The sequence below is a fragment of the Maniola jurtina genome, chromosome 5 (genome assembly GCF_905333055.1).
Source record: "Maniola jurtina chromosome 5, ilManJurt1.1, whole genome shotgun sequence".
NCBI classification, from domain to species: Eukaryota; Metazoa; Arthropoda; class Insecta; order Lepidoptera; family Nymphalidae; genus Maniola; species Maniola jurtina.
This window is the reverse complement of record NC_060033.1, coordinates 14,208,041-14,223,520: the sequence shown is the minus strand read 5'-3', so window position 1 is coordinate 14,223,520 and position 15,480 is coordinate 14,208,041. Positions and strand designations below refer to the sequence as shown.

General features: G+C 36.5%; 1 protein-coding gene and 1 long non-coding RNA gene across 4 annotated transcripts in view; one reads left to right on the top strand and one right to left on the bottom strand.

Annotated features, from left to right (window-relative positions):
• Positions 1-15,480, top strand: part of LOC123865734 (KH domain-containing, RNA-binding, signal transduction-associated protein 2-like) — a 257,457-nt gene that overhangs the window by 78,517 nt on the left and 163,460 nt on the right. The gene's annotated exons all lie outside the window — the stretch shown is intronic.
• LOC123865736 lies at positions 1,954-2,683 on the bottom strand. Its single transcript, XR_006796034.1, has 2 exons — positions 2,340-2,683; positions 1,954-2,096 (listed from the first exon to the last, which is right to left on the bottom strand). It is a non-coding gene; the product is annotated as an uncharacterized LOC123865736 (long non-coding RNA).

Genomic DNA, 15,480 nt, shown 5'->3' with positions numbered 1-15,480 from the left:
TAATTTTTCCAGTAAACTGTAGCACTAAGTATTCAGAAGTAAAGGGAAATGGTGCAGTCGAAAAGCAGCTGCAATAATAGCAGAGGTTTACGCTGAGATGAGAACCACTGTGGGGAAAACTGTTGGTGCACTGCTGGCCATGTTGTGGGGAGCACTGCATTCATTTTGTTTTTTAACCCCCGACCCAATAAGAGGGATGTTATAAATTTGACGTGTGTATCTGTGTATCTGTCTTTGGCATCGTAGCTCCTTAACTAATGAACCGATTTTAATTTAGTTTTTTTTTATTTGAAAGGTGGCGGCTTGATCGAGAGTGTTCTTAGCTATAATCCAAGAAAATCGGTTCAGCGGTTTGAAAGTTATCAGCTCTTATCTAGTTACTGTAACCTTCACTCGTCGGGGGTGTTATAAATTTTTAATTTACTCTTGTTACTTCTACTTGTATCTATGTATGTAATTCTATAAACTACAATGTGTATTATAATAAAATGATATGAAACAATTTTAGTAGAAGACTCCAAAATGAACCCACAGCAATCTGATTTTCAGACGTAACCTCGAGTGTTTACGGATGTCGTATTATTGCTGTGGTTCGCTGTGGTTGTCTCGATGAGGTTTTAGATTTAATTTAGTTTCTTATTTATTTTAATTATTTTTATTTGTTTTTAGTTTTAATTTAGATGTAAGTTTATTTTATTAAAAAGAACTCTTAAGTTGATGTCAAATTAAAAGAAATAAAAATTTTATTATCATATTATTTGTTTTATTTGGTACACAGATAGCTTGCATTCCAGGGAACGAAATAGGCTACTATTGGTCCCGGAAAATCAAAGAGTTCCCACGGGATTAAAAGAACGAAATCTACGTGGATGTGAATTATCGTTAGATAATACCTGCAACTTTGTCTTGGTCTTACTGAGATTGTTTACATTCTAGAGACGCTCATAAGACTACTTTTAGTCCCGGAAAATTAAAGAGTCCGCACGGGATTTTTAGAAACCACGCGGATAAATTAGTTGGCACTTGATATTTGTGAAATAACTGGGTGCTACATTTCAATGCACTGCAGTGGAAACACAAACATTCCAGTTGATTGCGGGCGACGTATTTGCATGTGCTTAAAGCTTACTGTTAATGCATTTAGATTACCAAATCGCAGATTAGCTTCGTTCCAACGATTTGTATTGTGATGGCCGTCGGAGCCAGAATATATTATTACTTAGGCACTCCGCCCATGTCCGACAATCGGTGACCAATTTTTAGTCGAGAAAAATGTTTTTTCTAGCCCTTGACTGCAGTCTCACCTGGTGGTAAGTGATGATGCAGTCTAAGATGGAAGCAGGCTAACCTGGAAGGGGTTAGCAGTTTTCATCATTGACATTATTCTGAGAGTTAACATTTTTTTTCAAAGATGTGTAAACTCTGTTAATTTGCATTAGGACAGCGAAGTAGCCGGCATATCTTGTAAAAAATATTGGTAGATAGGTACTCGTAGCATAAAAATACCACCAAACTATTTAAATGAAAAGCTATTTACGTTATAAAGCTCATACATATTGATACAATAACCTATTTTGATGTTATTTCACGGCTTACAATGTGTTAACAAAATGTGATAACATATTTCATTTATTATTGTTTTAATTATAAAATACTTCGAATATTATCTTCATAGGGTTGCCAAATTTTGTTTCAAAAAATATCGTAGTACGTATCGCGGGTATGAAAATTAAAAAAGAACACAATATTTGTGATATTGGATTTGTCCTGAGTTATGGCGTCATACAGCTTATACACATTACACACACAACGCTAAGCACAACGTAAATGGGCAGAGCCGAGGCATAGCGTCTTCCTTGATACTTAGCAAATCAAACCAGCTTTTTTACTTTGGCTAAACGACAGCAAGCCCAAATGCGGTGCGCTTACTCCTTTTTTTTTTTTTTTTTTTTAATCTTTATTTTTCTGGGACTTTTGTCCGACACGGACACGCCAGCCCCATCGTAACCTAAATTACATTCTAAATAACATCGTGGAATGCAACAGATACAAGTGGAGAGATATTACTGCCTATGCAGAAATACATCAATAATAGACTTGAATCTCTCTGCTGTCGGTGTAGTCAACATACTCGTAAAACTACCCATGTCAAATCTATTAATGCTATATCTCTGCACAAGACTCTCTCTCTGCGCGCTGTATCTGCTACATTCCACTAGTACGTGCTGGACATCATCTGTTGTACCACATACTTCGCACTTGTCAGAATCAGCTTTTTTCATTAAAAATGCGAATTTCTTAGAAGGATAGTGTCCAGAACGCAACCTATGAGCTACGACTATATATTTTCTACTTAAACAAGTATTACCAAACCAAGGGAAACGAGGAGGCTGACATTGGATAGTTTTATACCAAATTCCTTTTTCCCTACTTCTTATATCAAAGTATTCCTTAAATTTATCACAACATTTATTTTTAAAACTATTTAAAATTTCTGTAAAAAATGGTACAATGGACAATTCTTTACCAACATTTATTGCCGATTTCGCTAGTTTATCAGCCTCCTCGTTTCCTCTTAGGCCTATATGAGAAGGAACCCATTGCAATCGCAGATTTATGTGCCTAAAATCATATATTTGTTTCAAGATTTCGAAAGCTATCGGTAGACCTCTGCTATATCCAGAGGCGCATCGAGCTTACTCCTTGTTTTGTATTAAATCTATACTAATAAATAAAATTGGAGTGTCTGTCTGTAATATCAAAATAACTACCTCATATTAAGGGTTATTTGAACGATACCTTAACTGAATCACACGTTTTTAAAATTTTTGTCTGTCTGTCTGTCTGTCTGTCTGTCTGTTTGAAAAGGCTAATCTTGGGAACGGCTGAACCGATTTTGGCGGGATTTTCACAGACAAGTAGAGAATTGACCAGGGAGTAACATAGGCTACTTTTTTAACCGACTTTCAAAAAGGGAGTTGTGTTTTTCTACCTATGTACACCGAAATCTCCGAGATTTCTGAACCGATTTGCGTCATTTCTTTTTTAATCGATAGAGGAACGCGACATTGTTTCATAAAAAATTTGGAGTCCAACTCCTCAATCCTGATGCTGCAGGGGATCTGACCAATCCACGCTGGCGAAGCTGCGGGCATCAGCTAGTAGTACATAAAGCTGAGTTTAATTTATTATCTTGGTAGAAACGGCATTCCGAACCAGTGGCTTTATTCTGTTGATTCAAAAGTACTTGTAAAGTTTAATTGACTAAAATTTGATTCTATCAAAACGAATTGGCTCTATACTCCACTCCATCTATTTGCGATGTCCCTTAAGTGAAGTCTACGATATCCTAATAAAAAATCGGCACAAAAGAGGCGATGCTACACTGGAACATTTATCTCTACAGTATTATTATCTATCTAAATATCTAGTGCATACACACATACGTATACACATACACATATTAAGCATTTTGCCCTTTATTGTTTTCATAATTATGTCAGATGAAAAAGTTTATAATAAAGTGCGGTTGACAACCCTAGAATTTTTCCACCTACATTTATTAGAAAATTGGTACGATAAATATTTAAAATAACAAAATGGAATGAATCTCTGCAATGGGTTGGTCTTAAAACTGCGATGATCTATCATGCCTGTTGGTGAAAATTAAAATGAAACGAGTTTTTACTTGACAAGTCAAAACTTCCCGGGAACTCTGCCAAAGTTTATGTACACCAGGAGTTAGTGGCCTAGATTTGACGCACAAATGTTGTATAGACGCAGGCGTTACTTTGCATGATTTATAGAAGGAATCAAAAGTTGAATCCACACTAATAAAAAATACGAAAGGGTGTCTGTTTGTCTGTTACCTTTTCATTCGCTTAACTGATTTTGATAGCTTGCATATGCCATTTTTCCTCTCGGAAAATTAAAGAGTCCCAGATTTAAAAAAAAAATCTAAATCTATACATACAAACCTTGTATGTAAAATTTTTGTTTTTAATTATACTTGATTTTGACTGTACTACTCAAATAGTAACAAAGACATTAGTTCCACGGGTGAAATTCGGACTTACTTATACCTTTCAGACTTCAGACAATGCTTCATCCGTTGTCCGGTCGTTTTTTTTTTTAATAATAAATAGCGACCAACCGAGTAGGCTGGTCACTTGTTGCTAAGTGATTACCGCCGCCCATGAACATTTGTAGCACCAGAGGAACCACCGGTGCGTTACCACTTGCCAACCTTTTAGGAATTTGTTGGTCCAGTCCTTGAATAACCCCACTTTGTAATCTAGTGGGAAAATTAAAATTCACTCATTTCATAATCACCTTTCCATTATTTTAACGTACAATATTATTAGTGCTTTAGCCACGAGCAATTTAGGGAATAAAATAGCTTAATTTGCATAACTGTTTCTAAATGTTAATGTTATCAATAAATTAATATAATAAAATTAGAACATTCTAATTCTAGGTACCAACCTATGTTATTAAGCACGTTGATATTGTATCAAAACTAAACGATGCCTACAACTCTGTCTGTGGGGATTAGGTATTTTAAATTTTTACATTATCCGGTATAAAAAGTAGCCTTAGTCCGTGTTCGAGATGCAAGCTATCCCTCTACCAAATATTCTAAAAATCGGTTAAGCGGATGACCCTTGAAAAGGTACCTAACAGACAGACAAATAGACACACTTCCACGAGTTTGGGTAAACTTGATTTGAAAAGCCAAAAGCCGTGATTGTTTCTGCAAAAGATGAGCCATGTTATACTCCAAACAATTTTGTGTTTACGGACCAAGAGCGACATAAATTAGCTCTTAAATATTAATTACTAAGTAAAGTTCTCACTTGTTTTAGATTAAAATTAAATCATGGAAAGCGTTAACATATTTCGTACTTAAAATACATAATATAAGAGAATGTTTTATGACTTTCTTTCCAGCCAGCCAACTTTTAATTTTAATTTGTTAACGAAATAAGCACATTTAGAATAATAAAATAATCTAAAGTGATTTAACACAATATTCACAATTTTTTTAAATTCTTTAATTCACGATAAATATTCGTATAGATCGGGAACCTTTCTATAATATTTTGTTCGTTTGCGCCTGCTAACTCCGTGATCAACACTGAATGATAGCCACTGAGCTCATTTGAGATTGGTTCTACATTGCTGCTTCACTGAGTGATATTAAAATAACTTTTCGTAGAAAAACTTCAATGGATTAAAATAAAATATGTCGAATGAATTCAATGGCTATTATTCAGCGCTGAACACTCCGCTGGCAGTTTCACACTTGTACATATTGTAGCAATAACATAATATTTTCAGATTTAGTTCAAACTTTTAATATACTTAAATAAATAAAAATAACTTTTATTTTCATCAACTTTCAACAATAACAATCACTTTACCTATCTTAGTACTTATTTCTAGCTTAGATTAACTTAATAACTAATCCTACTAAATTAAACTACCTAATCCTAATATTTTAGCCCGAGGGAGTCTCCTGGCGCCTATGTGCGCACCACCTCAGTACCTCCAGAGTGGACTGTCCAGTTTCATGGCCAATGCGCTCATGAACAATGGCATCTTGAACGCGAGCTTGCGCCTGATCGCGTAGAAATCATCCACGCGAGCATATGCAAACATTGCCGACGCACTGCAGTGTCGGCAATGTTTCCACAACACCGCTCTCAGCACATTGTTATATTAAACACGCAGGGCACTGTATGTCCGCTGCGTATAGTCCATCCACAGACTGCACGTGTAAAATGGGTATAAAAAATATGAGCCTCGTCACGCATCACGCTACACAATAATGTATTTCCTCCTTCGAATATCAACCACCCGTTCTTGCCCTATATTCAGAACATCTGTAAAAATAGTGGCGCCCCACAGCGCGCTCAGTTTATTGCACACTACGCCGAAAACAACCGCTTTAATAATTCGAACGCCGAATACCGAATTCGTTCGAATTTTAAAATTGCCGCGCCGAATTTACTGGGTTCCAGAATTTGTGAAGCGAGATTAGTTTTTTCGGGGTCTAAAAGCTGGTCCAGATCTGTAAAGCCAGTTACAAAATTAATGAGTGTACGGTGTTCGTTCGTTAAAATATCAAATCAAGTGAAGAATATGTATTTTTATTTTTATTTGTAATTCTAGTAATAGTGGCATATAATAACTGTGTGGAGTACCTACCTATTTACTGTGATAGAATAATTAACAGGTAATTATTCATATTACAATACAATATTACAAGTCATAGCCTAGTGACGTAGGTTTCATATTCGTGGGTCTTTGATTGTGTGTGTGCGTGTGTGCGTGCGTGCGTGCGTGCGTGCGTGCGTGCGTGCGTGCGTGTGTGTGTGCGTGTGGGTGTGGGTGAGTGTGGGTGGGTATGTGTGTGTGTGTGTGTGTGTGACGTCATTTTATTATTTTTAAATAGAAATATTTATAATATAAGTATATATAATTTTTAACATACTTACCACTACACTATCTCTACTGTCTATAAATTACAATAATTGTTATAGGTTTCTTGATAGGCCTTTAGTGGCTCTAGTCGTAATTATAAGCTTTTGATTGAAGCTACCATACAAAGTTCACGTACAACGCCTAAGCTTGTTCGAGCTCTAACAAGCTCAATTTGTTTTCATTATTTTGACGTACTGGCTTCCCTTATACCTAATGGTCTTGACACAGCTTAAGAATCATACAGTTTAGAACCGAGCGTACGTACAAACATAGCGGCGAGAGCGCGGCGGGAGTATGTACTACAAACTCATGCATCACAGACGATACGTTAACTAAACAGAAATTAATTGGAAGGGAATACTTTTAGATATTAATTAATTAAATTTAAACTAATTTATAAATGTGAAAGTTTGTTCGTTGGTTGGTTTGTCCTTCAATCACGTTGCAACGGGGCAACAGTTTGACGTGATTTTTTGAATCGGTATAGTTAAAAACCTGGAAAGTGACATAAGCTAAATACATTTATCCCGAAAAATCAACGAATCATCACGCGGACATCAGCTAGTGTGCAGTAAAGAGTTTAAAACACAAAACATGGTAGCATAATGAGCTACAATCACTTACGATTGGCGGATAGTTTTCTGTTATTGGTTAAAATTTACAGGTTAGCAAGATTATAACAAAACACCGGCCAAGTGTGAGTCAGACTGGTGCACTTCTCAGCAATATTATGAATATAAGCATCAAACACTGTCATTTTCGAACTGTACGGTTTGTAAACTATGGTCGAGAGTGCAGACTTTTCTAGGTCGTAAATCGTACTATGGCTACTAGCCATTAGAGCATTGTTGGCCCTGTCAACATCTTGCCGGCCTCCCTGGCGCAGTGGTGACGCTGTGGGAGTTATATATTAGTGGGAGGTCCCGGGTTCGATTCCCGGCAGAGGTTTGGAATTTCATTATTTCTAAATATTTGGTCTAGTCTGGTGGGAGGCTTCGGCCGTGGCTAGTTATCACCCTACTGGCAAAGCCGAGCCGCCAAACGATTTAGCGTTCCGGTACGATGCCGTGTAGAAACCAAAGGAGTATTTGTTAAATGAAAACTGGCATACCCCTTCCAGGCTAGCCCACTTTCATGTTAGACTGCATCATCGTTTACCACCAGGAGCACGGTTTTTTTCTGAGAGTGAGAAGAAGTTAGGCTATATTATATTATAGTCCACTATGATAGCCAAATGGGGGCATACAGACTTCACACACCTATGAGAACATTATGAACAACTCTCAGTCATCTACCTAAGTTTCTTCACGATGGTTTCCTTCACCGTTGTAGCAAGTGATATTGCTACAACGGTGTAAACGGTGTAAATTGCTGTAAACGGCCAAGCCAAGATGTCCTTGGCAGATTTATTAAACGCATTGACTATCAACTGTCTAACTTTTATAGTTTCAGATTTATTGACAGTCAAAACTTCTAGTCACAAATTCTAGGGTACTTTCTGAAGTCCTAGAAGACTGAAATTTGGCATTAAGCAGGAATTTCAAGAATTATGAACAACAGATAAATTAAGAAATCGGGTCCCCCTTCATCCGCTCGTATATGAGATGCATATCTGTAAAATCTGTTACTCGAATACTAAAGTTTTCAAGATAAGATGTCCGTGGCAGATTTATCAAACGTACCAAGTATCTGTGTTTCCTGAAGTCCTAAAAGACTGAAGTTTGGTATATGTGCTTCAAAATTGAGTTGCAAGATTCCACCCGAACAAACATATTTACATACGAGTACATTTCAAGTTGAATAAAAGCTTTTAAAAAAAGAGGTAACGATAGAGAGTGGGCCATGTAAATGATGTACCTACAAGAAATAGATCCAAAAAAAATCTAGGGCACCTGCCAAAAAGAAATGAAATCCCACCAAAAACATTTCATGTAAAAAAATAGCCAAGACTCACAAGTTCATAATGTTTTCACTGTTAAAAAGTTATGAGATCTCTAGTAGAGCCAAGCCCCTAGCTGAGCTTAGATTTGTGCTGGCCATGGGAGCTATCCCAAGTCCAAAGTATATAGCTTTTAAATGTTCTTGACTATATGACATTTATAACAATAAATAACAAATCACTCTACTTACAAGCTCTGATTCTACAAACCCTATATCTTGGTAAAAAAGTACGGCTTGGCCGTTTACAGTTCGTGGATTTTTTATCTGAAATAATATTTAAGCCCGGAATAACTTCTGCGACCATCACGAAGTACAATACAAATTAGTAATTGTCAAACAAACTATTCCTTATGGCCTTAAAATATGTTATGTCATGTATTAGTTTTACGAACATTAAACGGCCAAGCCGTCCTTTTTTACCAAGATGTAGGGTTTGTAGAATCAGAGCTTGTAAGTAGAGTGATTTGTTATTTATTGTTATAAATGTCATATAGTCAAGAACATTTAAAAGCTATATACTTTGGACTTGGGATAGCTCCCATGGCCAGCACAAATCTAAGCTCAGCTAGGGGCTTGGCTCTACTAGAGATCTCATAACTTTTTAACAGTGAAAACATTATGAACTTGTGAGTCTTGGCTATTTTTTTACATGAAATGTTTTTGGTGGGTTCTTGGACTATTCCGCGCCTACGATCTAAAGTATCTGAGTTTTCCAAAACATCATTTTCAAATAAATAATTATGTATTTAGGCAACGTCCATCTTGACAGCTTGACATTTGTCAATTGACATAATATTATGAACCTAACGGTTATCTAACCTTCTTTTCTACAAGAAAACTAGAAAAGAGCTGATAACTATTAAACGGCTGAACCAATTTGTTTGGATTATAGCTAAGAACACTCTCGATTAAGCCACCTTTCAAACAAAAAAAAGTAAATTAAAATCGGTTCATTCGTTTAGGCGCTACGATGCCACAGACAGATACACAGAAACACAGATACACAGACACACAGATACACAGATACACACGTCAAACTTATAACACCCCTCTTTTTGGGTCGGGGGTTAAAAATACTTGTACTTAAAGTTTAATTGTTTTTTTTCTATTTTTTTATTTAAAACGGGTCCCTATCAGGTACTACGTTTCCGCTGTCAGTCCATCGTCCGTCTGTCTGTCCGTCCATCCGTCTGACTGTCAGCAGGCTGTATCTCATGAACCTTGATAGGCAGACAGTTGTAAAACCTATTGCCACGATAGCAAAAAACGACAACCATGGTACTATAGTTTAGGAGAAATCACACTTCAAACAGTCACATATTGCAGATGTTTTATACATAGACTGAGTACGTAAATATAGTGTTGTTTAATAATATATAAACGGATAATATTTTAGTATTTAGAATACACAAACTAAACAGTTTTGAATACGTCTGATTAATTATTATATCGTTCATGTCAATAGCCTATGTCAGTTGTTTGGTTTTAGTGTAGTTTGTGTATTTGTATTGTAAGTGTATTGTGGGATTTCCTCGGCATAAAGTGAAACTGCTTACCTACTAACTTTACTATCAATATATGATTATGATTTTCTTTAACATTTAGGCACTAATTTCTAAAGTTCATCTTCGCTTAGTTATGTCTAGGAATGGTTGTTATTTCATTCGAATAGTACTAGATTTGGTTAGGTGCTGAAAATCTTTTTGTAAAGGGCATTATCAAGCAAACCTATAATATATACCTATGCAAAATCTTATAATAACTTATGTCAAAGTCGCAATTTCCGCTGTTTCAAATGCTTGCATGCAAGTTTGTCAATTTACGTACAAGTTTTGCAACAGAAAGATTTGCCTGGGCCTGCACCTCGCAATTCGCATGCATGTCTTTGCGTCCGACGCGTTTGCTTGTCACTTGCAAATAACTTGCAGTTATCTAAGTGATAGTTGTACTTTTTGCGCACAAGTTCAAAACTATTTACCTACGTGCAACCTGCAGCTCGTACCTACATGTTTAATTTTCCACTATTCAAGCTGTATGCAACTTGCATGCAAGACACTGTACAATTAAATAGCGGCTTTGCGCACGTAGGGCGAGCATTCACGATTCTAATTCTACATACTGTCGAGATTCATATAAAATCACTCGAGACAAACCAAGACAATAATTTCCCGCGGGAGTCGTAATGTCTTTAGCCCACTCGTCTGTTATTTTTATCTTTTGACGTACCTACGACAATATTTCAAAATGGTTTAACTTCAAGGCTTAAACCAAGAATGTCTAGATGAAGATGGATTACGAATGCGAATTATACTTTGACCTGAAACATAAGTACCGTACAGTATAATTATACTAATTACACCTCAGGCAATTGTTTCAATAGGTATAGACCCAAGTTGACACAAGTGACAATAAGGCTGAGCAATTTTCTTGTCTTGCGTTTGCAAGTGTGTGTATGTGTGTGTATGTATGTGTGTGTTGTGTGTATGTGTGTGTGTGTGTGTGTGAGTGTGTGAGAGAATGTGTGTCTTCCTCTTGGAAACTTCAGTGTAGAGAAGTCCTTAATCTAAAGGATAAGTTCCATTTTGACACATATTATGCGCTTGGGTGGGAAGATGGTGTCCCATTCTCACACTATGACCACAGTTCACGAGTTACGAAACTTGTATCTAACATCGAGGCTTTACCTATACTTTCAGGCGTCAAATTTCACCTACATTTGACTCTAAGTAAGCTATGAAACGACTAGCTCTCTTTGATTTTACGCCATCCCTAGCCTAATATTTGACAGATGTCGATTCATGCTCAAAACTCACTTCTGATTCAGTCCCAAGCAGAGTGAACCAGAGAGTTTCCTCACTCCAGTTCACTCTGCTATAACAGCGCCCGGGATTTAAATGGGTACTGATGAAGACTTCATTTTTGAGCATTACCTACACAAATTAAGATGACCAATTTAAGAATTCCCATTTGAAATATCAATTTGTATTCCAATCTCACTTTCATTAGCTATATCATCTCTTTTCACAGCCTTAGAATGATCAAATACGCTGTTACTCTGGTACGAGTTATAAGCGCCAGCGTTCAGTTTTGGTAAACGTTTTTCTTTCTTTCTTTTATTTCTTCTTTTTATTCTGATCAAAAAAACCGTTATTTAAAAGATCTATCTATGTCAATTACTTGTCAAAAAAAGTTGCTTATAGCTTTGTCGTCGGTCTGTTGTTTTAAAATAGTACCGTTAAGTAAATGGTTTAGTGACTGAATAATAATTAATCTATTTGTCAATAAGTGGATTAAGGAACAACAAACTTAATTTGCCTAAAATTGTATGATCGTTTTTGACAGAATTATCAACAGATTACAGAGAAATTGATTATTTATTAATTTCAGCTATTAGTTGGTAAGTTAATAGGTACCTGACTTTAGAACATATTTCTAATTTAAAAACACTAAAATAATCTATCTACTCTACTATCTACTAATAGGCGTAACGCATAACTGAGTAGATTAGCGGTAATAGAACGGCGCAGGAGGGGAGTGATGACGTGACGCGAGGGCTCAGTGATTCGTCAACTTGTGACAACTGACACCCCTCCCGCACCTCTCCACTACCGTAGAAGCGTATTCAGTCATACGCTGTACCTATAAGGAATAGCCTCAAGAGAGACGTGGAAGAGGCATTCAAAAAGATTAGCTAACTTTAGAAGAAGAAATAAAATAGATTTTTTTCCTATTGTTTCTTTTGACTTGGACCACGTACAAAATTGCTATTACAATGTAAATATTCCCAGGACCATTATCAGAGTACTATGTGTTTTCATAATAAGAGGCGGGCTTATTTTCTCAAGATCTAGGTCTTTTATAAGTAGATTATGCTTGTGACTTTGTTTGCTTGCTTTATGAAATGTTTGTCTGTTTGTCTGTCTGTCTGTTCATTACTTATGCGTTCACGCATCGTTCATTCGATTGAGTCAGATCAAGTAACGTACCGACAGATTGCAGATATTTATTTCGATTATTATAAACTAGATGATTTCCGCGACTTCGTCTGCGTGGATTAAGGTTTTTTGAAATTCCTTGGGAACTCTTTGATTTTCCGAGATAAAAAGTTGCCTATGTCAATTTCCAGGGCGCAAGCCACCACTTTACCCAATTTTGATATAAATAGGTTTAACGGATGGGCGTTTTAGAATCCGGTGGGAACTCTTTGATTTAAGATAATCTATAGGATAAGAAGTAGCCTATGTCCGTTCCCGGAAAGTAAGCTAACTCTGTACCAAATTTCATCAAAATCAGTTAAACCGTTGAGCCGTGAAAAGCTAGCGGACAGACAGACACCTTTTCACATCACACTAATATTATAAAGGAGAAAGTTTGTATGTGTGTGTGTGTTACTCCTTCACGCAAAAACTACTGGATGGATTGGGCTGAAATTTAGACTGGAGATAGATTATAGCCTGGATTAGCACATAGGCTACTTTTTATCCCGGAAAATCAAAGAGTTCCCACGGGAATTTTAAAAATCTACATCCACGCTAACGAAGTCGCGGGTATCAGCTAGTTTATAATATTAAATATGTATGAATATCAGCCGTAAAGGAGATTTGTAGATAACTACTCAAAAAAGTAACAATTTCTATGAAACTGTGATGAACTAAGGATTTTGTAAACTGCTGACGCGACCTCAGTTCGGAAAGCTGATTCCATTGAAAGGGATCCAAGTTCCAACAAGACAGTCGTTAATCGCTCTTTTTATTCTGAATTGAATTGCATGGTAGAGTTAAAGTGACGACTCTATTTCGACTAAAATTCATGAAAATTCTACTGAAAGTCAATTCGTGATGAATTTTACAAGCTTTTGGGTTTTACGGTTCTGTACCCGGAGGACGACAACGGGATCCTGTTACCAAGCCTCCACTGTCCATCCATCCATCCGTCCGTCCGTCTGTCTACGCCATGTATCTCGTGAACAGTAATAGGTAGAGTTGAAATTTTCACAGTATGTATTTTTATTTAGTAGTAAGTATTTCTATAGCCGCTAAGTTACTAGGTATAAACTTAATTATAAAATAAAAAAATGGCCGCCAAGAAAATTAAAAAAATTAAAAGTGTTATTTCTTGTATTTGTAGTTGTACGGAACCCTTCGTGTGCATTCCCGACTCGGACTTCGAATTCATGAAAATTCCATTGAAATTCAATTCGTGATTAATTTTACGAGTTTTTGCTTTTTTAAACGGTTTTTTTGAGTTCTCCTTGTTTGTGTCTCTTGTGTATCAATTCCTAACTCGTCCTCCTTCTAACCTCCACTCGTCTCATACCCCGCTTGCCATGTCAACCTGTCGCGGGCTATAGATTGCATTTGACAGCTGCCAGTGTAAGTGAAGCCACGAGGTTTTGTTACAAGTTTCATAATTGTCGTGAACTCTGCTAGTACTTACCTACCTGAGAATTTCCAGAAAAATCGAATGCTTAACTGTTTGTGGCGCGACTTGGGAATCGAACCGCAGTACCTACTTCGTAACCAGCAGTTGAATATGCTAACCACAGGACCAACGAGGCTCTTAAGTACAGTATTAATTAGGCAATCTATATTCCATACTAGGTAAGTATAGGACTGACGCCCAGATCTGGAATAAAAACAAACTTTTCAAAATTGGACCCGATAATGTTATTGCCTGCACACGAACACCCCATTATTTTCCCATTAGGTACCCACTACCCACTTTCTGCAGCTTACCTATTACCTCAAAGTACACTCTAATCATAAGATTATATGATTGAACCAACAACGCGACCCTTGTAAGCTAGGTGACATTTTTGTTAAAACCTAAAATTTTCCGAGAATAATTGCATCATTGGAGTATCATCAGGACATGGAGTAGGTACTCTAGGCAGAGATAGATGCATATGGTGAGAAATCGCGATCCTTATCTATATATTTAAAAAAAAGATTCCGACGATTTGAAAACCTTCTCCTTTTTTGAAGTCGGTTAGTAAGATAATATATATTATAGTACAAATAAGTAACATGTGCATTTTATTAAACGGAAAAAACCTCTTTAAAATAAGATACTTAATAAGACAAAATAATGTTATAGAGTTAAGAATACATTATTAATGTAATAGAACTCAGAATTAAAGGAATGAATCAAAAAGATTTAATAAAATAATAATTTAATCTTATCTGGCCCAAACGTAAGAGCGGTTACGCGCTCATCCGATCTGAGTCCGTGAAAATACGCATATAAAAAACTCGGATATTGCATACGCACTAATCCGATCTCTGATTCAAATCCAAGCTATTCAGTGGACATCTTTATAGCCTCAATAGCTCAACGGTTATAGGAGCGGACTGAAATTCGAAAGGTCGGCGGTTCAAATCCCACTCGTTGCACTATTGTCGTACCCACTCCTAGCACAAGCTTTACGCTTAGTTGGAGGGGAAACGGGAATGTTAGTCATGATTTCAAAAAATTACTAATATTCTTATTATATGATATTTGAAATAATATCTACATTCTACGTCATACGACCGATTTGAATCCGAGGCACATCCGAGATATTCTCACGGATGATGGAGAGATATCGGATGATGGAAGTAAGATCTAGTTCGTAAGCTACCATACAAATATGTAGTTCTATGACTACTTTGGAACGTATTTTCACGGATTCGGATCGGACGAGTGCGTAACCGCCCTAAAGTTTGTTTTATAAAATATAAATTAGGCTTTGGAGAAAACCTACGTCTAGTCGTAAAATCTTCACAGGTTTGCCCGGAGGTATTGAATTTATTATAACTACTACATTATATATTCTGTGCTACTACCAAGAACAAAAGAAACCAGCCGGTTTGTTCAATAAAAAGTTGTTATTTCAGAATATTTTGGAAAACCGTTATTAGCTTTGGTTCATCAATCATCATAATTATTATGATCGTAGAAATCGTGATATTACAAGGCTGACAGCGGTCTATTGACCACTGTCTCCTTACGGAACTCTTTTTAGGCACGCCTTTGTTAAGAGGGCTCTCTCCGTCACTCGTTTCATACAATCGT